A 26,828-nucleotide genomic window follows, 5' to 3' on the forward strand; every position below is an offset into this window, starting at 1 on the left:
ACATGTTTGATTGGAATTTGACTTTCAATCTTCTCTGGATGTCCAAGACAATATATATGGACATAGTCTTCTACTGAAAGACTACTTCTCGTCCTGCCAGTCAAATGCATGACCACCCATCTTCGGGAGAGACTGGTAACAAAATAGATGTCTTCAACCTCAATCCGTAGAGGAATTTGGTCTATCATGAAAGCGTCATCGACTATGCTCCAGTAGCAGATCAAAAGTTTGAACAAGCGTGTATTGGCTTTCGTGTTTGGAATTTTGAAGAACTCAAGTAAGCCACAGCCTCTCAGAGCATCCAATGCATTTTGGTCATTAATTACCTCATTATCAATTAAGTGATATGCTCTCTTTCCCTCCAAGTGATAGTCAGTATGCAAAAAATTGAAGCTTCAACCATTAGGTTTTATGTTCAAACTTTAACTCACGTACACACAGGTTCTCTTGACAGTAGGGCCGTCGTATACACAGATTGTTCACATCCAACCCACGTGTACACAGAGTTGAATTTTTTTCCATAGTTTCCCACAGTCAAAACTTTGAGAAAAATTCTAAAAATTATCAAAAAACATTGCAAGTAGGATTTGAGGGTTACCTGGAAACATTGGGGTGATTTGAATGGTCCAATTGTTCAGAGGAATGCTTCCTTTGTTTTTCTCCACAACTCTTTGCTCCAAATAGAAATGAAAAAACTATGAGTCCAAAAATCATTATATAACTTTGAAATTGCAAAATATTTTTTCAAAAATTGATTTTTGTCTCATGGATTTTTTGACTTGTGGGCTTGGATTATCGAGAGTGGGTTGTTTTTTAAGGAAATTTTGGAGACTTCTTCGAGATGTTATTTCAGTCCCATGACCACTAACCGTCATGGCAGGTATCGTTCACTCACTAGCATTTAGGTTAGGGAAAACAATTTTCTGCTGCATCTTGCATACTAGCCTCCATTCTGCGATACATTAGCCATAGGTTCAACCCCATCGTATCTTGGTTAGAAAACCATTTTCACTTGCCGATATTTTAAATCATGATACGATGGTAGAGCCATCCCTTACATGGGCATCTTAATTATAACCTCACCGACACTGGTTTCCCATGCTACTATACTGAGTAGGCTCAGGAGTCCTCTTTAGTCCCACCATGACTGATGCATTGAAGACACATTCTCCTTTATTCCACGCTAATTTCTAGCCTTATACCCTAGAGGCTCCTTTGTGTTGATTTGTATTGTTACATTGCATTTTGACTATTTGCACCTTTTTCCTTGAGCCGGCTTCACTTGGACTCGTGTTTAAGCCACTTATTTGACCATGTCTTCTGCAAAAATCAACCATGCAATCACTTAGCTTCTGCAACTTGACACATCCTTTTACCCATGGAATGAACATCCCTTTGAGTGTCCTTGACCAGTTTTGCCTCCTTGCATTGGGCATAGGAATGTTCCCCTCCCAGGAACTAAATCATCTATTTCTCTGACCCTTGTTCTTTCCACTGTACTATAGCATTATTTTATTTCCTTTTCCAGCTTAAAGAAAAAGACAAAAAAATTATATATTCCAAAAAGAGCGGGAACGTGACAACATTTCCATATTTTGTTGGTAGATAGAGTCAGTCATGTCACCCTTGAACAAAGCACTCAAAAAAAATTCTCTCCTCCATTTGGGTGGGATTTAGTTTGACTTAGGTGAGCCTTAACCTTGTTATTAAGTCAGTACTCCTTCGATTAGTTACCTCTTCCAATCATATGGAGAGTTTTCTTATGCCTCTTGCATTACAAACTTATACTGACTTATCATATGCTGCCATATAGTCGTCATTAAGTCGTGCTTTTGTTCAATGGAAGTAAACCTGAGTCGGCCTCTCTGCAGTGTCTGTTGACCTATTTTTCAGTCGGCCATCCCTAGTTGTTAGTGTGATGTTTGTCATCACATCAGATATATTGGTCCTTTGCTCGTGTCAGTTTGAGAAGGTCTCCATAGACTTCTTGCTAGTGGGTCTTGTCCTTATCGACTACGACATATTGCTCTGAGGGCAGGCCTAGAGATGCACCCTAGCCCTATTTTCATTATTGGTAGGCCACCTTGTGCTCAGCATCGATCAGTACCATGTGTCTTTGATTGTGTCGTTTCCCTTGTGTTCAACATCAGCTTTCATTATCACACATTGGGATTCATGCAATGCCTTGGTTTACATTTGACCATATTGGTGGATTCCTCACCTCTGTGTCATATTTCATTATTGGTTGATTCAGAGGGTTTCTATCGTGCGCTAGTGACATCTTGTGTACATAGGAAATGTGCTTCGATTGGGTTACTGCATCTTTTTCGTCTGATTCCTTCTACATTATTGGCCTGCAGGTTACACTCGTGCTAGATTGATGAAGGATGCCTTAATGCCTTCCTTCTAGTGGATCTTTTCCTACCAACTATAGCTCATTTGCTCTGGGACAAAGATCTAGAGTCCATTTGGTAGTACCTTGGGGTTTGTAGTCATCAGTGGCAGATTCCTTCACTATCCATAGTGGGAAAACATCATTGTCTCCTGATTGATAGATTCTTTCAAGTGTTTAACTTCAGCTCATTTATTTGTACTTGTTAGATTGTACTGGGTACCTTGACTCTCATTATCATTATCGGTGACTAGTCTCACGTTTGTTAACAGTATACATAAATGACCTGTAATCAAACGATTTCTCACATGGTCGACTTCAGATCATTCATTCCCATTGTATATAAGTGTACTGCAGTGGTCGGTGAAGACCTCGGGTTGCATCAACATTTTGTTTGGTTCACTTGTTAGTTGCTCCTGTTGTTGCTAGTTGACACCATCCACCTTATATGTTTCAGTTCTTCACAACGACATCTTATATGCTGGCATTTTAGTTGCGATGTGGTATCATTTTATTCCATCAAGTTCATTTGGTACTATTGGGATCAAATTTTGACATAAGTGATCAACATCATCCTTCAGCATCATTTGTCTTCTTCTTATATGTGATATTCAGACATGTACTTTTTTCAATCACGATGAGATGATCCATCATGTACTTTCAGTTCTTTATACTTGTATACATATTGGATCAGCTTGTACTTGATATGTGGACATGCTTTACTTTCTTTGAGGATGAGTATACCCGCCTCAGACATCAATTCCTTTCTAATCTCTTTTGATGGCTTGGCAGGCTAAATTATGGTGAGGTCCATCTCAGTCTCAGCATGATTCTTTCAATACACTTAATACATTTCGGCCATCATGTACCCCTTTTGACCTCATATATTAGGGGGAAACTGTTATAGTACCATTTACCACTCTTGGTATTTGTGATGCTTGGTTTATGGCCTAGGGCAACCCCTCCTTCCAGACTTGGTCCAAATATATTAAAAACATTGTTTTATTCCCTGTACGCTACTTTTCCCTGAGATAAACACATGTACACGTGGGTCAGTCAATACCCAACCCGCGTCTATGTATTAAAAGACTTAAAAAAAAAAATTTCCTTAATTATGGGTGGGGTTCACAGGTCTAACCTGTTGATTACCTCCTATTGCTTGTGGCCCAACTGTTTCCCAACTAAAAAACTAATTGGGAGAAGTATAAATAGACTTCAATGGGAAGACCTTAAGAGAGATAAGAGATAGATTTATTATACTGAGATTATTGCTGACTGATTCTGATGAATCCCTGTGCCTCATGCACTTCCCCAAGCTTTAGGGAACTCCTATTTCCTTCATTATAGATATTATCCTTTTTTCTTGAGATATCATGGTGTTGGTTATGGAAGAAGATTGTTGAAGGCTAGGATAGGACGAATTAGGAGGACAGTTCCACTTGGAACCAGAAGTAGAAGACTCAGGTGAATTCTCTCGATGTTATTTATAGCTTACTACAATAAAATAAACGTTGTCTTGTTTCTGAAATTAACTATGTTTATGCATCAAATTATGTTTTAATTCATATATGAATGATGTTTTGATGTATGATCAATAATTTGTTTATATGATATAAAGTAAATTTCATGAATATGATTTACTTTATATTGTTATGTATGTTCGAAATGAATGATTTTCAAGTTTGAAGAACATTCGGAGTTGCAGAGGGTCTGAACCCTGTGGGACCTACTCGAACGAAAGAAATCAGGGTATGGTCACTCTTACATAGTTTGATTAAATAAGAATTTTGCTTGAGCTGTATGAGTGTTTCTTGTTGTAGTTTGCTTCTGCTCTATTGGTGTTCTAACCCAAAGCCCTAGGGTACTTATTCTTGAAACACCTAACTAATAATAGCAATGATGATAGGAAATTAGCATTTAAGGACAAATTGAAGAACATTTGAATGTAGAAAAATGAAATTGGTGTTCAATAACTATCCATGTTCACTTGGGTCAGAGATGAACTTGGAGGAGTTGGAGAAAATGTGCCATCATCTGAACTTGTGAACTGAAGGAATCCTTGGTCTTCCAATGTCCTAGCACACTATAAGAATTTAGTTAATGGGAGAGACAAGATACCAAATTTAGAGAGACTTTGGTATGATTTGATGCACGAGGAGATCAAAAGAAACAATAAAGATAGTTTCACATGCATAGCTAATGAGGAAGAAAACTTTTACTTGGAAGGAAATTGAAATAAACACAAGAGAAAGAAGGCCTAAGGCAAGGAAAAACACATCTAGAACCATGGAAAAAGAAAGACCCAAGAGAAATTAAATGCTTTCACTACGATGAGTATGGACATTATGAAACCAAGTGTCCACATAATAAATTCACTAAGAAGCCTACAATAGTAGGAAGAGATGCTCTCACATCACAATTCAAATTATATTTCACCCTCATTTCATGCATGGAAAATATTGTATCAGCGAGTGTATGGTACTCAGACTTGAGTGGTTCATTTCATATGGTACCTTTCATCTTCGCAGGTTGATGAAGTGTTTTGGGCCTGATGTAGAATCCTTGCGCTCTAATCAAATGATCTCTTTAATCCACTTCTAATCCAATTCATGAACACAAACACAAACAAATAGAAATGACTAGTGATCTTCTATAGAAATCATCGGCTCAAAACCTCTAGAAATTACACATATAAATTACAATAAATATTGATATAAGGGGAAGGAACATAGATTTCATTAACCATATAGATGAAAGTACATCAATATAACTCAAGATTTGTTTTTTTTCCTCATCCTGACAGAGTGTCCCCACTATAATGAAAAGGAATCACAACAACTTGAAGCCCTCAAATTTGAATGACAATGGTAGCATCGACTCTATAAAGCTCACTCTCCAAAACTCTGGGTATTCAAAACTAGCATCACCCTCTAAGACAACATCATATAAATAAGAAGAATAGGAATCTTAAGAGGATGAATGTACACACTTAGGAAAAACATAAGTTAGAGATGCTTCTCAATTATGAATCCCAACCATCTCGCATAGAGAGGATAAAGTGATGAGTCAAACTGATCTCATAGGAACCACAAGTCTCTAGAAAAAATCCCCTAACTCCATGCACAAAACAAGAATATCTCGATTGTAACCATATGCACATTGTTTTTTCCATGCAATTGGAGTGTTCAAATGGCATGGAAAGGTTGGGATCTATACAATTGTGGAAAAAACTGGGAAAAATATTAGCTAAGGCCTAGAAAAAGGTCAATCAACATAACGCCTAATAAATACTAACCCTGGGGAGAAAAATAGGTTGATAACAAAAGGGATAGGAATTAAGTGGTTATGCATTAATGGCTTATGGGTTGTGATAATGGGGCCCCTAATCCCCTTATCACAACTATTGGAGGTTACCCTATCAATTTCTCTAACTTCCTTACCTCTAGTCCCCCTTAGCCCCTATGTCATGAGGTATTAGGGCCCCGTCTCATTGTCTAATTCTAAGATTATAGATCTTAGTAAACCATACTCGAACCTCTCACTTCTATGCATTCATGCTACCCTTATGTCCCCTTTCCCATTAAATACAAAAAAATATCTGAATCCCCCAAGATTCATGATAATTGAACATTTTGAAGTGGTCATTTAAAAAATTTAACCACCTCAAAAAGTTCAATTCTAATGAATTTTTTGTTTGGTGTGTGTGTGTGGGGGGGGGGGGAAGCTTGTTCAAAACCACCTCCAAAAGTTACAATGACGTGACTTTTAAGGGGGGTTGTCAAACAATCCCCCCTAATAATCATAATTGAAATTTTGGAGATGGTTTGGATAACCCCCTCGCCCAACCCAAAAAAAAAAAAAATCATGAGAGTTCAACTTTCAGTGGAGATTCTTAAATGACTACCTCCAAATGTTTAATTCTCATGATTTTTTTTGGGGGGGATGGTGTTTAGAAATTTTCTTCAAAAGTTAAATTCTCATGAATTTTAGGGGTCTTGTCAAAAAAACACCATGAAAAATGCTTTTTGGGGTAGTTATTTAACCCCTCACCTTAGTGTAGCCTAGCCTAGCCTATCCATGCCAAGCTTATCTCAATTGTAGGTTGCTTGGGTTTGTCAATGTGGCCAACGGGGACTTTTCCTTCTTTGTTTATGTCCATTTCGATAAACAAAGAGACTCATACCCCTCGGAAGTTCGAAAAAGTTTCTCACCACCATTGGTCTTAATGTACTCCCACTAGCCAATGCATGAGGTTGATAAGAAATGAAATTAAATGCATTCAATGCTACCTCCAAACCAAGTATTTCAAATCCTTACACACTTGAATTTGAAATTGAAAATTTGTGCATCAAATTTTCACAACAGATTGTTGAATAGGGGCGCGATGAATTTCTGCTTCATTTTCGTTCTAAGGTCAACCTCTTGCACATCAGCATGGGCAGTGTCCCCCATTGCAGCAGCACCCAAGCCAACCCATGTTCAGTCCCTGCATATCCTTGGGATTGATAACATTGCTTTCAATCTTTCTTAAGCATTTCTCCAATGGGATTTTTGGTAGCTGAGATAAGGCATTTTTGTAACCATTTCTCCAATGGGGTTTTTGGTGTATAAGATCTGGCGCTACTAACATGAGACAAAACCCTTCAATTTTGAATGGCTGAAAAATATTCTCCTGGCGTCTTAGTCCATTGTGTAAGATATGATGAGCAGGTAGTCGAAGACGTTCTCCATGATAACCGCTTCAGATATATGAGTATTTGATCTCCGGTATTTAAGTGATGTAGATGATTAGCTTGTAGGGTATGAAGAACGCCTCAAATTTGGCCCAGAATTGAGTGGAGATTGAATCCATGTCAAGGATTTTGAATCTCAGTAAGTTGTCGTCTAAGCATGAGATTCTCCCTTGGCAGGTCATGTTAGGTGGGGTGTACCTTAAACTCCAAATATTCTTCAAGAGTTTTCATCTTGAGCTGCCAACAACAGATAAATGAGCTGACGGTCATGTCGAATCTCTTCTCTTCTCGAACAATTTTGGATGTTGGGTTTAACAAAGTTTGGGAGTTGTTATTGTGCAAATGAAAATTGAGATTTGAAGTGAGATGACCATAGAAGACCAAGAGGAATTGGAGAATGAGAACAAATGGTGAGAATGAGAATAGCTCTTCTAAATCTCCAAAGTCGTTTTGAATTTTAAAATCTAATCTGTATGATGATTAAATTAATTAATACATAGAATTTTTCTAGTTATTATGTCATGGTGTCCATACAGACAGGAAATATAAATATCTTTCCACTAGTAATGTTCATGGCTGTCTCGTCGACTTTCTTACACCCACACAACTTTACTTTCAACAAAGTTAAAATTTATAAATATTCGTTGACTTATTTATTCTTTAGAAAATCCATTGTCAGACATAATCCCACCTTGATCAGACATACACACTGTTTATTTTTTTATCTTCCTAGAATTTACCAACGCTTAAAGATGGAAATGGCGGATAACATTCTTCTTATTACAAGTTTGACTTTACAAAATTGTGTTTTTGATTTATATTAAAAATTAATTATTAAATACATATACCAATAGCCAAATATCATTGTTTTCTATGTATTTATTCTTCAAATATCCAAGGTCCATCAAACATAGAGCCACAACCTTGAAGAAATAGCCTAAAGCGTGTTAGAAAATAATTAGAAAGGATATTTTTATTATAGGGAAAGTGGATCAAAAGAAGGATATTTTTCTAATAAGTCCGATCCATTTCTTCACCAATGAGTACCAGTGGCATTATCTCTACCTGGAAAAAATAGCAATTTTTTGACCCTTCTTGATGCTAACGGTTGTCTTTCTCCATTAAGCTACCTCCATACAAAATCATGTCCATCAAGTAAGGTTGTGAAGCAACCAATCCATGTGATTGAAAAAGGTAATGACGTATGGTAAATTTCAGGGATCAGATTTATTCATTTCATTTGAAGTCACAATGGTTAATGCTGGTTATTGTTTGAGTGACATTAGATAATATACTCTTTTAGGTTTCATATTATCTTACTGATAGTGGATGTAATAATATTTGTTGGGCATTCTCATTATATAAAAGTCATTCCCACCGTATAATATAATTTTTTTATTTATTTTGACTTAAATGTTAATTAATTTTTTTTATTTTATTTTAATGATATTAATTAACAATTGAAATTCAATTCAAAATTCTGTGGTGAGTTTGAATTTAAATTATTATCTTACATTATTGGGTAATACTAATTATTTTTTAATTATCATTTTATTTATAACATATGTTTTTTGGTTTTATTCAAAAAGACACTGAATTATTTACATAATGCCTAATTTATAACATTCATTTTAAAAATAAATCTTATTAAAAAAAAATTAGGTATAAATTATAAACATATTTAATTTAAAAATTGTTTTTAAATATTAACTATTTAAATTATTATTTTGATTTAGAATTACAACATTTATATTGAAAATGATTTTGTTAAGAAAACACTTTTTAGTTTATCTGAATTATGCTTGCTTAATTAATTACATTGAGAAGCACATTTCTTATACACATTCTTTCTTTTATATATTATGTATGTGCATAAAAATTATTTATATGTATCTATTTCTATATATTATGTCTTTGCATAATTCATGGAAAAGAAAATTAAATAATGGTACTTTTATCAAAGTAAAATTAAAATAATGTGATGTATTATGAAAATTACACATTTGTTATGCTTTGAAGATTATTTATTTATTTTTTAATTGTAGATGACTCTAAATTCAAATTATTTTTAAGAAAATGAATATTTGTAAATTTTAGTAATGTTTTATACTAGATTTTAATGATATATAGTTATACATGATGTTGACATTGAAAAAATTAATAATAATATTTATCAAATTCAATAAGAAAATTTTAATAGTGATTTTAACAAAATAGTTATTCTAAAAATTTGATCTCTAAATGCAAGAAAATTTGTATTAGAGCAAAATTATTCTAAAAACCTTTTTAAAGTGGAAAGATGTTTTATTTTTAACATAAAATAAATATAGCAAAGTAAAATAAGAGAAATCAAAGTAACTACCAAAGCATTGTAACTTTTCTATCTCCTTTTATTATCCCCATCTTTATTTTTGTCACTATAATGTAACATAATTTTAAGGTTAGCCATATGGCTTGTTTTGAATATAAGCAATATGTGTGGCCTTAGTATCATAAAGATAAGGTCTCTATATATGTCACCAATGTGCATTTATCTAGAAGGCTAATAAAGGTAAGACTATTCCAATGTTTTCACCATGCATAATCAATGTTGAAATAATGCAAAAATGAAGTTTGATATGGGTTGACACATATGATGTTGATAATAATTTTGAATGGTGTAGTAATGTTGTGATATTCCTTCTATCAATGTATATGAGAGTTTCTCATAACTGAAAGAAAAACCACAATAACATGGGATTTCACACCCCATTAGTGTTAATGATGATTCCCCTTCATCAATGTTATTGAGGTTTGCTCATAATTAAAAATGTGATGATAATAGCTTGATATCCTACTAATATTTTGGCATTTAGATATTAGATTTATATTGTTAAATAAATCTTATCCTTGTTGGTTGGTTTTGTGTATCCTTTGTCTCCCATATATACCATGAATACCTTGTTTTAGAAGCCATCCCATATTTTACATTTGTTATATTGTAAAAGGAAGTTATATTTATTGTATTGTTATATTTTAACAAATGTGGAGAACATAAAGATTAAGTCCCAAGATCATTGATCAGTGAAAGATCCACATAAATGGGTGTTCAATGTAACACCAAGGAGCTACTTGATTACCAAGATGGATTTGAGAAAAAGTGATGGTAAATATGTTCTAAAATGTATACTCTATGTGTAGCCATTATTTAATATACCCCAAGTTCTAACTTTACACACTCCAACTCTTGCATCCCTATATCTAGAATCTTATCAATATTTTTGGCATCGATGGAAGAAATCTTTTGCATATGCGAACATGGAAGCTATATTCACCTCCATTTATTTGGCCCTTTTACATATGTGCCACCTCGATATATGTCCCGACTTCCATACATGAACCACTTCCATATATAGAACCAAGCTTTCATATCTGTGCTTCATGGAAGCTATATATATACATTGCTTCCATATATGTTTTTACACTTTCATATATCTGTACATATACATATATGTGTGTATATACAAGAGTATATTTTAGATACATGTATATAGAAGCGATGCATATAAAACAATTAATGCATATACCAAAGTGACACATAAAAAAATATAATTTCATATACAAAAGTAGGTATAGCTTTCATTTGCGCATATATGAAATCTTTCTTCCATACATGTGTGGCTTCTATATCTGTGTAGATATATATAATATACAAACTTGTGCATATATGAAAGAGTGTCGAATGCATCCCATCCTCTACAAAATGCACCACGTTTGTATATGCATCACTTCTATATAGCTACTTTTTGACAATATTGCGGGATTCACACTTCTCTGCTTTGTTTTTATTTGGGATTGATGAGGTCCAATTCTCTTACAATGTTGCTTGCACCATCCCACATCACAGTCGCACTTAAGGTGATTTTATTTCAACCCCTAGAAATTCCCAGGGAAATTTCATATATGCATGCATATACAAAATATATATTGCAGTTGGGGGTTAAAATCATACGCTTGATCCCGGGAGTTTGAGTTGGTTATATGGGAGATTGGTGTAACGATATATAGAATATACAAATTTGTGCATATATAAAAAAGTGTATACACTCTTTTTTTAATATATGGATTCTTAGGTATCTTCCGCATGTATATGTATATATGGAATTGCACATATACAAAAGAGAATCAAAAGAGCATGATGTTTTGTATCTTCAATATAAGTTTTCATATATTGATCTGGATTCAATCAATATATTATTCATCATCCATTTTTATGGTTTTGTAGTGGAACAATATAATCCTTTTCCCATTCACAAGTCCATCAATACCAAAAAAGATTGATTAAGTTCTAAATACAAGGACACAAGAGTTACCTTTTATAAATTTAGCACATGGGTTATGTCAAAGAGTGACTATGTTGAGAAATGTTATCCATTAATATTAGGTTATTTCTCTTCAATTTGATAACTACGTGTGAATTATTTTTACTTCTTAGATTATGATCTTATTTTACTTGTGTTATTATAGTGTTATTATTCATCAAACAAATACTAAAGCATAAACCATAACGAGACAAGAGACACAGAATATAGGCTATCAGTCAGGGCCAAAAGTTCTTCTTCTTGACAGGAAAACATGAACAAATTATTCTTCTTATAGAGGTTCCAATTGACGAATATCAAGACCAAGACCCTAGACCTTTTTTCCACTCCAAGACCAAGTCACAAACCTTCCTTGATGAAATCCTTCTTGTTGTTTATTCCATCTCCTATGGTCAACACAAGTCAAACTATCTGCACTACTGTAATTTCATTTTCATCCACAGATATACAAGCTCAACTTATCTTATACCCTTCCAATTCTCACATGTGTGCTTTTTGGAGGTATCTTCCTTCATCGCTTGACTAAGAGACTCAATATTATGACCTCGTTTGCGATATATGTTGAGATAAAGATATTCTTCATGGCTTCTTCAGTGAATGAGGCAATACTACTACAAAATCTTTAATATATGGCACACGTGCAAGGAACAGGTAACCAAAATAGTGCCTAAACAACTCAGATTCCTCTCCTTCCTCTTGTGCTGGAAGAGAGGCTTCTACTTCTACTTTTTGGACTTTTTGTTGTACTTCAGATGAAATACCAAATTTTGTGTCTAGAATGAATGTCGAGCGGCTTATAATAGTAGTTTTCCCATCCTAATCAGCTAACATGACTTGGAGACAAGGCCGATATACCAGGGGGTTAGCAAGAATTTTACCTAAAGGGTCGTGACTCATCCCTTTATCCTAAATTGGCATTAAGAAAACTTATAGGAATACTAAATTTCTCTAATGGTGGAAGTTGGGATAGGTCAAACACTTGGCTTTTTATCACGGTCCAGAGGGTTCGACAATGCAGTAAGATCACCTAGAATGTGACTTAAGTTCTGAATTTACCCCTTTCATTAAACCTTTTGTATTTGCTGGCCAATTAGGTTGCTATAGGTCATAATTAACTACCACACACTTGACATTCTGATATATCATGGAAGTCATTGATATGCATTGCTCATAACCATTGGATCATATTTATTGATGGAAAGGAGTTATAAAAACCTCATCTTCTCATCCAACGTGACACATTGACCATTGGATGGAATGAGTGTTGGTCGTTAGATCATGTTGGGAGTTAAAATAGAATTTAAATGTGTGCGGGTTCATGGTTAATGCACCTTATCAGCCGTAGGATTAAGGGATTTACAATTAATTGATGACATTGGATGCATAGATATGAAAAATGAATGAACAATATGATGGGAGGTGTTAGCCCCATCGTTGGGTTGACATAGAGTCGTGATGATGGGTATTGGGAATAAAAGAATGCCCGACAAACCACCCCTTGATTAGTGTGATACTACCTATCGAAACTATGAATCCTAGTTCTTTGAATATCAATTTTTATTAGTAGTCCATTAACTATCAGATTTATGATGCAAAACTTATCGGATACACAAAGGTAATGTTGGATTCCCCATTTATTCTATTGTCTAAAAATCTAAGTCATTGGACAAATCGTCAGCTTCCTGACACAGAAAGGTCGAAAGTGGTCGTCGGATGTATAGCACAACAGTTGGAAGCACAACAATAGTCATCAATTTTTCTACCTCCAAATATCATAACTGGTCATCATATATAAATCACATCCTTCATATTATCCATTGGTGTTCCAATAATGACATGTCAAAAAACCTAGTGGGATTTACAACTTGGCCTTTGGTTCACTGCTAGAGGTCCATCGACTATCTGATGCATGTCGTTGGAATCTTATTATCGAATTTGTGGAATTCCCAGTGATCATGGGATCAGATACTCGACAGACTATTCATTTGTTATTTTTGATTTATCTTACTAGAGGCTAAAATATTTCCCATCAACTATTTGATTCCTCGTCATTAGATTTTGATCGTCTAATTTGTGGATTGTTTGACAGGATGTCGTGGGTTATCCGATGGATGTCGTGTTAGATACTTGATAGAGTATTCATATTCTCGTTGTCACTTATCTAAATATAGGCTATAATTGGATATTTGAATGCCATTTGGCCCACCAATTATAAGATCGAGTTCTACCGACAAGCCTGAAAAATGAGGCCTATCAGAGTCATGATAGAATTCTATTGAATGTCCAACACTCGGTCATCAGATTTTAGTGGACTTTGTAGTAGTGTTATAATTCTCCCATCACTCATTAATAATTTGTGGATGATATTATGTTATTTAGTGAGCCAACTATTCAAGTGATATGGGCGTTAGATCTAATCCACTCAAATTTTCAAGTGGCCTCTGTCATGATTATAAATGCAGAGAAATCTAGGATGTATTTATTCAATACCAATAATTTGATGCAAAAGAATCTGTTGAGAAATATTGAATTTTACATGGGTTCCCTACCAACCAAATACCTTGGCATCCCTCTTGTCACTAATTAGCTTCGAGTTTCATGTTGGTTGGAGATCAAGGAAAATATCTCTAGGCGGTTAGGACACTAGACCTTCAAAGCATTGAATATTCCCATTCAAATTAGTCTACTTAAGGTTGTTCTACAAGCCATTCTAATTTATCAGTTGTCAATATACTTACACCCAAGGGAGTATATAAGAACATCGTTTCTGGTTTTCATAAATTCTTGTGGCAAGGGGATCAACATGCCAAAAACTGGACTCTAGAGTCTTGGGAGAAGGTGTATCTTCCAAAATGGGGGGTTGATCTTGGTTTGAGGGACCCTAGAACTCTTAATAAAACCATGGGAGCCCAATTATGGTGGATATGGCTCCAAGGAGGTCAAGGGTTGTGGAAACTAATATGCAATAGGAAATGCAGCCTGGTGATTTCTCAAGCTAATAAAGTGCAATAGTAATATTTCCCATCAGGGTCATTAATATGCAATATAGCATTGTAACAAAATCCTTTTATGCAAGATAACTTGTTCTACAAGATTAGAGATGGTGGAACAACCAAGTTTTGGGAAAATTATTGGCAACAACTCTCAAGGCTGGAGAGAGGAGAGGAGTTAAGATGTCTTAAAGAGTACACCATGAGGACAAGGGTAGTAGTGGTCCCTAATTTCTGGAAATGAATATCCTTTCAATATTAGTGGTGAGAATGGAAACATAGGATAACTAGGACAAGGAATATTTTCCACAGGAATAACAAATTATGGATACACAACAAAAAGACAGAAAGATTTAGGTAGTACGAGGTGGGGACAAGATGAGATGGGGATATCAGACATAGGTTGTGTTCACCATCAAAGAGACTTATGGAATTATGGAAAATCACAAGGAAATCCCAAAGGATCCCCTCTAATGGAAGATTGGGGAAGGAAAGTAATGGTCAAATGTAGTGAGCTTCCTTTGGTTAGTTGGTTGATTTCGACTCCTAAAATGGGACCTTTTGAGGATAAAATGCTATATAGGGCCATCGTGGTGCTCCATCTCTCAACAATATGAGGAAAGAATTAACCATCTGTTCAACACTTTCGCAAGAATGGAAATTCTCTAGTTTAGGATTTATAGCCTTTTTGGCTATTTAGACTACTCTCCCAATAGTTTGTGGGAAACAATTGAATCTTGACACACCTCTCTTTTAAAAAATCTAATTGTGAATTGGGCTTGTGGTTCATTTTTGGGTTTCCTTTTGTGGAATGTATGGAAATAACATAAGAGAATCATATTCAAGGATCTAAATAACATGGAGGATTCTATATGGTAATACATGAAGCTTAATATGAAAGAAATTTTACTTACTAAGAAGTAGGAAGAAGACGATTGGAATGTGGAAGGAAAGGAAGCTCAAATTTTACGAGACTTAGAAATATTGCAAAATATGGTGGCATTAGATGACTCTCAGTGAGTTAGTGTTCTTGGTTGGTCTCCAACAACATTTTCCCTTCCTCCATAAGGATTTATGAAGCTTAATTTCAATGCAGCCTCTAAAGAAAATCCTAGGCCTACTGGGTATGGAGGAATATTTTGTTATGATCGCGACCATCCTTTTAGATTTTATGTTGGATAGTTTGGGTATACTAGTAATAACATGGCAGAATTCAAATATCTCAAAATAGGTCTATTCCTGGCTCATGAAGTGGGGTATACCAAGTAACAGGCTAATGGAGATTCATAGTTGGTTGTGAATGTGGTTCAAAAAATAATCAATGGATCTCTGATTCAAAAAGTCATTAAGAGATGGCACCTCAATATTTTGGTGAATAAAATTCAAAACCTAGTGCTATCCTTCTGTTGTGTCATCATGACACATTCAAAATGACTAGGGAACGAAGCTGCAGATATGTTGGTGAATTAGGGAAGACAATATTCTAGCCTGGAGCTCACTCAGAATTTGCTACCCCAAAATTTCAATATTTGAACCGAGTAGTTGAGTAGTATCCTGGAGAGTGACACAAAGCCCCCCAATGGAGGTAGATGATAAAATTCATATGGGGGATGGGGGAGGGGCTCATCCCCCTCTCATTATTTGAATTAGGGTACATGTGTTGTATGGAAAACATGCATAACATAACACATGGATGTTTCGAGATCTTGGGTGGTAGGCTTATAGGTGGGATGGTGAGATTAATCTTTTTGTTTGCAAGCTTGGGTATAGATGGTTGTGATGGTGGCAAAGGATGTGAAGATTTTATGCAGGTCACCAACCAGTGCATGATTCTTAGATTATGGTACTCTGCAATAAATATTTTTGTATGCAAGTGGGGATTTCCCTGTCATATTGTTGGAGGTCAGTCGTACCAAGTTTGAGACCTTAGTGAGGCTAATAGCTTGGGTTCATGTTTCTATTAGAAAAGTTCATAGCGAGGAAAGGACACTCTAAATTCGACAACTGGTGGGGCAATTCTGAGCTGGTGTTCTGTATCAATCAATTTGGTAAGCTTCCTTGGTTTTTCCTTTGGCCTTCATAGTGTAGTTCTTTTATTAGTTAGGGGGTGGAGTCATTTAGCTATGTTTGCATCTTGTGCTCCCATTTTATGTTGAGGTAAGCTTGGGTTTTGGAGGCAATAAGGTCAATTGTGGTTGCAATTGAGGGCCAAAAGCATATGCTTGGCCCCCGAGGTTTGAGTTGGTTGCATGGGAGTTTGGTTTGGCTTCAAGAATATTTGAGGGTGGATATAGCGGTTGAAGTGGTAGTATGCGTAGGGAGCCCAATGTTATTTTCCATGTGTATTTATGTTTATGCTATTATCCTGTGAGCAGGAATCCCCATCCTAGCATTGATTATTATAGACCCCCTTATCGAGTTTGTATTCATAGCTTCTGGATCAACACCTTTGTTGTAGGTGTTGTTTCATTAATTTTGTTGGTGACGAAGTCATTGGGGGGAAGAGGACATTTCCATCCTATGAAACCAATTCGACAAAGAAAGGTAATAACTCTTGTTGGGGGTTACCTTTCTTAAAAGAGGTATGGAATTGGCTTTTCTCGAAATTTACTATCAGGTACTCGGGTTTGGAGGTATTAATAGATCTTCATGTAACACTGGAGGTAAGGTGTTGGTATCAATAGGATGGGGTTGGTTTGAAAATTTATAAGCAACGTGGTAGAGTGCAAAAAGGGATAGAACCAAGGTGGCAGAGAGTTAAGCACAATGTGGGAAGCCATTGAGATGGAGGGAGAAGGATGAATGGAAGCAGAGTTAGAGGAGGAGGTGGTCCATAATCTGACCCTTCTCCTCGTCATGTAGTTCTTCCTTCACCTTTTGGCACCTTGAAGTAACAATTGTGGCATGTCACCCTTCTCCTGGAACAACTGGGGCAAAACTATCAAGATGATCGTAATTAAATCATAAGTTTCATGAATGATTTATAGCATAATCAATGAAATATGTAAGATTGTTTGGCTTACTTTGGTGGGCCAGAGGAGACTATTTAAGATAATTGAAAAAATGGATGGGAGATTAGCTCATTTAGAATTCCATGTCCATGAGGAACCCAGGAATCCAAATTCGCTGGGTAACCATCTGTTTAATCCTCCTACGTCTTGATTTATGTGGGTTGTCTTTATTTTAGGTGTTGTTTGGATATTATGGTCTTTGTATTTTTGGGTTCTTAGTCAGTTCTGATAATTTGTAGCTAGTTTTTATGCTTCTATTATGACCAACAAATTAGGTAGGGGAGAGGTTAAAAGAATAGTGAATATTGGAAATCCATGGTATAATATATATATATATATATATATATATATATATATATATATATATATATATATATATATATATATATATATATATACTAAAAACACATCAATATCAATATGTCACTACATCAATTTATAACAATATATGAGTTTATACATGTGCTCAATTTGACGTGGCTTAATATAATAGGTTGTTGTCTAGTTAAGTTTGTTCAATGGTCATGTATTTTGGTGGAGAGTGTGGCTAGAATCATTGAAAATGGGTCTATAAAGGCTCTAATCTATGACTGGATACATGATGGTATGGATATACATTTTGTTCTAGTTGGTATATATACTTGTATACATACCATACATATACCTAGTGTATATGTCAACATAACATCTCAACATATATAATGATATCTCAGAAAATAGTCATTTCGTCTATTAGTTAGACTATGTCTTTTATTTATGGTTGACAGTGATAGTGAAATATTCTTACCACATCTCTTCAGTTGTAATTTCAACAAAAAAATCTAGTAAACACAATGAAAGTGAGATTATTGATATTTTATAATGTATTTAATTAAAAAACCACAAACCAAATAAATATGTTTATTTTTTCTTTTTAATTATGATCAACATTACTTTTTATTTAGAAAATTGAAAAAAAAAATTGATACTGTAACTCCTTTAAATTGAAAAGTTTTTATTAATTTTAAAATATAAAATTATTTAAATACATTTTTAAAATAATTATTAATAATTGTTTCCCTAATATTAATATTTATAATTTTTTTGTAAATCTAACGTTACCCTAAATCAATACAAATAATTCTTATAAAAATTCTAATAATTATAAATAAATTTACTTACCATGAGTGTTAAAGCCAACTACTCTATGGAGTATGATAACTATTTGTTCACATAAATTACAATGTGTTAACTATTTGAGTGTGCATTTAATCCTTTGGACATGCATTATTGTGGTTCAGTGTATCATGGTATTTTGAATTGAATTCCATGCCTTGAGCTCCCAATAGATGGCACAGAGATAATGACAAATGTCAGAGTTAAACTTCCAGCTACAAGAAACCATTTAGATGATAAACAATTCTGATAACAAATCCCAATGTCCATCTTTGTAAACGGAGATGGAGAGGTGGGCCCAAATAACGACGTAAGTATGGAATGAGAACCTGCAATCAAGATAAGGGTCATTGCCTATCCTAGCCTAACTTATCATATCCTATCCTAGCCTTTCCATATCGAGCCTAGCCTAGCCTAAAATAACCTAACATGGCCTGGCCTAGCTCACCCTACCCTAGCCTACTTAACGTAGAGTACCCTACCCTTGCATAAGCTAGATGAAACTAGCCTACTCTAACCTAGCCTAAATTAGCGTAGCCTAAACAAGAATAGCATAACCTAGCTCAAACTAACCTAAATTAAACTAGCCTAGAGTAAAGTAGCCTAGGATAACCTACTGTAAACTAGCCCAACATGGTGTAGCATGAACTAGCCTAGCCTAAAGTAACCTAACCTAGCCAAAACTAGCTTAGCCTAAACAAACCTAGCCTATCTAGCTGAGACTAAAATAGCCTTTCCTATCCTAACTTAGCCTAGCCTAGCCTAACCTACCCTAAATTAGTTTAGGCTAAACTAGCCTAGCCTAACCTAGCCTAACCTAACCTATCCCACACTATCCTAGTCTAGCCTAGCCTAAACTAGGCTATCCATTCTTGGCCTAGCAATAACTAGACTACTCCATCCTACATAAAACTAGCCTAGCCTAAACTAGCCTAACATAGAATACCCTAGCCTAGCCAACCATACCTTACAGTAAAATAGCCTAGCCTAGCCTAGCTTAAGCTTGTTAAAGCTAGCCTAACCTAACCTAACCTAACCTAACTTAGCCTAACCTAGCTTAAACTAGCCCACCCTAGCCTAACCTACCCTAGAATAGATAAGCCTACCCTAGGCTAACCTATATCTTAGTGTATGCTAGTCTACCCTAGCTAAACTCAGCTTACACTAGCCTATCCTAGTCTACCCTGACTTATCCTATCCTAGCCTAACCTAGCTTAATATACTATATCATAGCTTATCTTTCCTAGTCCAGCCTATCATAGCCTAAACTAGCCTAGCCTAACACGGCCTAACCTGGGCTACCCTAACCTACACTATCCTAGCCTAGAATATCATATCCTAGCCTAAACTACGCTAGCCTATCCTACACTATCCAAACATACCATAGCATACCCTAGCATAACCTTATCGTAGCCTAGCCTAGTTATGCCTAGTCTATCATAGCCTAACTTTCTTATCCCATCCTATCCCAACCTAAACTAGCATAGCCTAGCATAGCCTAGCTTGTACTAGGCTAGATTTTATAAGCATAGCATAGGCTACCCTATCCTGCACTAGCCCAACCTAACCTAACCTACATTGGCCAAGCATACCATACCACCCCCTATCCTAACCTATCGTAGCCTACTTTAGCATAGTTTATCATAGCTTAATGTGACCTATGCTAGCAAAACATATCTTAAGTTAAACTAGCCTAGAATAACCTACCCTACCCTAGCCTAAAGTAGCTTAACCTACCCCAACATAAACTAGCCTGCACTAGTCTAGCCTGACTTACCATGCCCTACCCTAGCATAGGTTTTCTTGGCCTAAGATAGCATAGGATAACCTAGATTGCCATAAAATAACTTAGCCTAACCTAGCCTACCATATCCTAGCCTAAGTTAGCCTATCCTAAACTGGCTTAGACTATCCTAACCTAGCCTAAACTAACTTAAACTAATGTAATCTAACCTAAAGTAGCCTAGCCCAAACTAGCCTAACCTAGGATAACCTAGCCTAAAGTAACCTAACTTAGACTAGCCTAAACTGGGCTAAGCTAGCCTAAGCTATCCTAGCATAACCTTGAAAATCCTACCCTAGCCTAAATGAGACAAGCCTAAACTAGCCTGACCTATCCTAGGGTAACCAAGCCTAGCCTTACCCAAACTATCCTAGCTTAAACTAGAATAACCTAGCCTATCCTAGCATAAATTAGCCTAACCTAGCCTGGTCTAAACTAGTCTAGCCTTTCCCAAACTATCCTAGTTTAAACTAGCATAGCCTAGCCTAGCCTAGCATAGCCTAGTTGAAACTAGCCTAGCGTAGCCTAGCTTAGCTTAACCTATGTTAGCCTAGCATAACCTAGCCTAGCAAAGCTTAACCTAGCCTAGCCTGGCCTAACCTATCCTACACTATCATAGCCTAAACTAGGCTAGCCTAACCTCACCTAACCTAGCTTAGCCTAACTTAACCTAACCTAGGCTAACATAAACTAGACTGGCCTACGCTAGCCTAAACTAGACTAGCCTTGTCTAGACTAGCCTAGCTTGGACTAGGCTAGCCTAAAATAGCCTAAACAAGCCTAGCTTAGCCTATCCTAAACTAGCATACCCTAGCCTAGCCTAAAATAACATAGCGTACCATAGCCTACCGTAGCCCAATGTAAACTATCGAAGCGTACCATAGCATACACTAGCATAACCTTATCCTAGCCTAGCCTAGTTTAGCCTAGTCTATCTTAACCTAGCTTTCATAGCCCATCTTATACCAACTTAAACTAGCCTAGCCTAACATACCCTAGCTTGTACTAGCCTATCTTGTGCTAGCCTAGCATAGGCTAACCTATCCTACACTAGCCTAGCCTAGACTACCCTAGCCGAATCTACACTGGCCAAGCATACCATATTGTCCCCTAGCCTAACATACCCTAGACTATTTTAGCCTAGTTTATCCTAGCCTAACGTGGCCTATGCTAGCATAACATATCTTAAGTTAAACTAGCCTAGAATAGCCTACCCTACCATGCCCTACTCTAGGCTAAACTAGCTTAACCTACCCCAACATAAACTAGCCTCCACTATTCTAGCCTACCATATCCTGCCCTATCTTAGCCTTGGTTGGCCTAGCCTAAGATAACATACCATAACCTATATTTCCATAAAATAGCTTAGCCTAACCTAGCCTACCATACAATAAACTAGCCTAGCCTAACATACCCTAGGCGATGATATACTAGCCTAACTTAGCCTAGCCTAAACTAGCTTAGCCTATCCTAGCCTAACCTAAACTAGCTTAAACTAACCTAATCTAACCTAAACTAGCCTAGCCTAGGTTAAACTATCCTAACCTAACCTTACCTAAACTAGACTAGTCCATACTAGCCTAACGTAGACTAAGCTATCCTAAGCTAACTTAGCTTGGCCTAACCTAGGCTAACCTAGCCTAACCTTGACAAACCTACCCTAGCCTATACTAACCTAGCCTAAATGAGACAAGCCTAAACTAGCCTAGCCTAGCCTGACCTATCCTAGTGTAACCTAGCCTAGCCTTGCCCAAATTATCCTAGCTTAAAATAGCCTAACCTAGCCTAGTCGAGCCTAGTCTAGCCTAGCATAAATTAGGCTAACCTAGCCTAGTGTAAACAAGTTTGTCCTTACACAAACTATCCTAGCATAAACTAGCATAGTCTAGCCTAGCATAGCATAGCCTAATTGAAACGAACCTAGCCTAGCCTAGCCTATCTTAATCTAGGTTAGCCTACCGTAATCTAGCCTAGCCTATCTTAATCTAGCTTAGCCTAGCATAACCTAGCCTATCCTAGCTTAACCTATCCTAAACTAGTCTATCCTAGCCTAGCCTAACCTATCCTACGCTATCATAGCCTAAACTAGGCTAGCCTAACCTCACCTGTCATCACCTAACCTATCTTAGCCTAACTTAGCCTAACCTAACATAACATAAACTAGACTCACCTACGCTAGCCTAAACTCGACATGCCTTTCCTATCCTAGCATAAACTAGCATGGACTAGCCTAGTCTTGCATAGGCTAGTCTAAACTAGCCTAAGCAAGCCTAGCTTAGCCTAAAATAGCCTAGCCTAGCCTACCCTACCCTAGCATACTCTGTCCTAGCCTAGCCTACTCTAGCCTAGCCTAGCCTAGCATAGCCAAAATTATGTTAGTCGAGCCTACCATAGCATAGCCTATATCCTATCATAGCATGGCCTAAACTAGCCTAGCGTAGATTTACCTAACCTAATCTAGTGAGGTGTAGCCTAGCCTAGCCTAATCTAGTGAGGTGTAGCCTAGCCTAGCCTAATCTAGTGAGGTGTAGCCTAGCCTAACCTAATCTAGGATAAAATAATGTCGCCCAACTAGTTTTCCTAGCTTTATCCTAACCCAGTCATAACTAGATTTGCATAAACTAGCTTAGCCTAAGCTAGCCTAAACTATATATGCTAACCTAGCCTAAGTAAGCCTAACCTAAGCTAAGCTAGCCTAACCCAGGTTAGTCTAAACTAACCTAAACAATCTTAGTCTAGACTAGTGTAGACTAGGATAGTCTAGTCTAGACTAGGCTAGTCTAGTCTAGTTTAAGCTAGTCTAGTTTAGGCTAGTCTAGTCTAGGCTAGGTTAGTCTAGTCTAGTCTAGTCTAGTCCTAATCTAGACTAATCTAGTCTAATCTAGTCTAATATAGTCTAATCTTGTCTAATCTAGTCTAATCTAGTCTAGCCTAATCTAATCTAATCTAATCTAATCTAGCCTAATCTAGTCTAATCTAGTCTAGCCTAATCTAGCCAAGACTAATCTAGCCTAGCCTAGCCTAACCTAGACTGTGCCTAGATCTTATTAAGTATATAGCATTTCATTCAGTCGTTCATATTATGAATAGGAGACTACCCTGAAATTGGTGCACCTAGAACCAGATCTCTAATCTAGCCTAATCTAGCCTAGCCTATCCTAATCTAGTCTAGTCTAATCTACCCTAGCCGAATCTAGCATAGCCTAGCCTACAATAGCGTAATCTAGCTTAATCTAGCCCAACCTAATTTAGCCTGATCTAGCCTAGCCTAGCCTAGTATGGCCTAATCTAGTTTAGCCTAGTCTAATCTAGTCTAGTCTAGCCTAGCCTAACCTATCCTAAGCTAGCCTAATCTAACCTACCCTAATCCAGCCTAATCTAGCCTAGCCTAATATAGCTAGCCTAATCTAGCCTAGATTAATCTAGCCTATCCTATCTTTATCTAGCCAAATTTAACCTAGCCTAATCTATCCTAGCCTATCCTAGCCTAGTATAGCCCAATCTAGCTTAATCTAGCATAATCTAGGCTAGCTTAATCTAGCTTACCCTAACCCAACTTAGTCTAGCATAAACTAATCTAACTTAATCTAGGCTAATCTAGCCTAGCCTAATCTACCATGAGCTAGCCTTGCCTACTCTATTCTAGCCTAGCCTACCCTAGTGTGTCGTACCCTACCATAGGTTACCCTAGCCTACCCTACCATAGGCTACCTATCCTAGCCTACCCTATCCTATCGTACCCTACCTAGGCTAGCCTAGCCTAACCTACCTAGCCTAGCATAACCTAGCCTATCCTAACCTACCTAGGCTACCCTAACATAACCTAGCCTCGCCTACCCTATCCTAAGCCTATCCTAGCCTACCTAACCCAAGCATATCCCAACCTACCCTAGCCTAGCCTACCTTAGCCTAGCCTAGCCTAACCTAGCCTAGCCTAGCTAGCCTAGCCTAAGCTACATAGATTATCCTACCCTAGCCTACTGACCCTAGCCTAGCCTATCCTACCCTAGCCTAACCTAGCCTAGTCTAACTTGTCCTAGCCTAGGGTATCCTAACCTACCTAAGCCTAGCCTAGCCTCGCATATCCTACCCTACCCAAGCTTAGCCTAGCTAGACTAACCTATCCTACCCTACCCTACCATAGCCTAGCCTGGCCTAGCCTAACCTAACCTAACTTAACCTACCATGGCCTACCCTACCCTACACTAGCATACGTAGCCTGCCTAACCTAGCTAGCCTACCCTAGCCCAACATACCTGAGCCCAACCTACCTGAGCTTAGCCTACCTTAACCTACCCTAGACTACGTGGCCTACCCTAGCCTACTTGGCCTAACCTACCCTACCTAACTTAGCATAACCCAACCTATCCTAGCCTACCTAACCTACCCTAGCATAACCTAGCCTAGCCTAGCCTACCTATCCTAGCCTAGCCTACCCTAGCCTAGCCTAGCCTTGCCTAACTTAGCCTAGCCTACCCTAGCTTAGCCTAGCCTAGCCTAGCCTACCATACCCTATCCTACCCTACCCTAGCATAGCATAGCCTAGGCTAATAGCCTAGCATATCCTAACCTACCTAAGGCTAGTCTAGCCTAGTGTATCCTAACCTACCTAAGGCTAGCCTAGCCTAGCCTTGCCTATCCTACCCTACCCAAGCTTAGCCTAACTAGCCTACACTACCCTAACCTACACTACCATAGCCTATCGTAGCCTAGTCTAGCCTAGCCTAGCCTACCCTGGCCTAGCCTAGCCTACCCTAGCCTATCTAACCTACTCTAGCCTATGCTACCCTACCGTATTCTACCCTAGCCTACACTACCCTAACATAACCTACCCTACCCTACCCTAGCATAGCTTACCCTTACTAAGCCTCCCTAAGCTACACTAGCCTAGCCTACCCTAGTCTAACCTACCTTAACCTACCATATCCCAGCCTAACGTACCTAGCCGAGCCTAGCCTAACCTAGCCTAGCCTAGGCTAGCTAACCTAACCTAACCTAACCTAACCTAACCTACTACCCTAGCCTAGCCAAGTCTACCTAGCCTACCCTACCCTACCTAGCCTACCTCACCTATCCTACCCTACCCTACCCTACCCTAGGCTACCCTAGCCTACCTACCTCCTACCCTACCCTACCTACCCTACCCTACCCTACCCTAGGCTACCTAGCTTAGCCTAGCCTACCTAGCTTAGCTAGCCTACCTTACCGTGCCCTAGCCTACCCTATCTAGCCTAGCCTAACCTACCTAACTTAACATAACCTAGCCTACCCTAGCATAACCTAGCCTAGCCTACCCTATCCTAAGCCTAGCCTATCCGAGCCTATCCTAAGCCTAGCCTACCTTTGCCTACCTTAGCCTAACCTTAAGTAGCTTATCATAAACTAGCCTAACCTAACTTTATCCTAAACTAGATCATCCAACCTAGCCTAACACATGCCTAATCTAGCCTAAACTAGTTGAGCCTAACCTAACATAGCCTAGCTTAGCCTAACCTATCCTATCTTAGCCCAACCTAGCCTAGCCTAGCCTAGCCTAGGTTAAACTAACCTAGCCTAGCATGGCCTAAACTAGCTTAGCCTAGTTTGACATACACTAGCCCGACCTAAGCTTTCGTAGCCTAGCCTAGCCTAAACTAGCTTGGCCTAACCTAGCCTAGCCTAGCTTAAACTAGACTAGCCTATCCTAGTCTTGCCTAAAGTAGGCTACTCAAGCCTAGTCTAACCTAAACTAACTTGGCCTAGCCTAACCGAAATAATCTAGCCTTGCCTAGCCTATCCCACCCCACTCTAGCCTAACCTACACTAAACTACCCAAACCTAGACCCTAAATCTCAATGTATATTATAAATGTACATCCTACATGAAAGTAAAAGAACTTCACATAAAAAGTAGTGAACATAAGTAATGGATTTATTATGAAAGTTACAAAAGACAAATTCATGTTTATTGGAAACATATTTTACTTAATATAAATTCTATAATAAAACAATTATTCAATATACAATAAAAACATATATAAAAAAGAATTGTACAATTAAGTAATTAAATAATAAATTTATAAAAAAAATATACTTTAGAAAGATAAAATCACTAATATAAAATTCTTATATTATATTATTAAAAAATAAAAAAACTAAGAAGAATCATATAAAATATATTAATGCTTAAAAAATTATAAAAAGACAATTTACTTTATTGAAAGCATACAATTTTTTTTCTAAAAAAAGAATTTAATATAAAAAAATACTTATAATCAAAATATAATAAATATGAATAATTGAAATATAAACTTTAAAGGCTATTCAAAATAATTTTATTATGAAAATATAATCATTCACCTGTAACAAATTTTGGCTCACCTGAATTACTGAAAAAAGCATATGGTGAAATAAATTGAAACTAT

Source organism: Pinus tabuliformis, chromosome X (genome assembly GCF_031772625.1).
Source record: "Pinus tabuliformis cultivar Carrire ecotype Pingquan chromosome X, CPIR1, whole genome shotgun sequence".
In the NCBI taxonomy this organism is placed as follows: Eukaryota; Viridiplantae; Streptophyta; class Pinopsida; order Pinales; family Pinaceae; genus Pinus; species Pinus tabuliformis.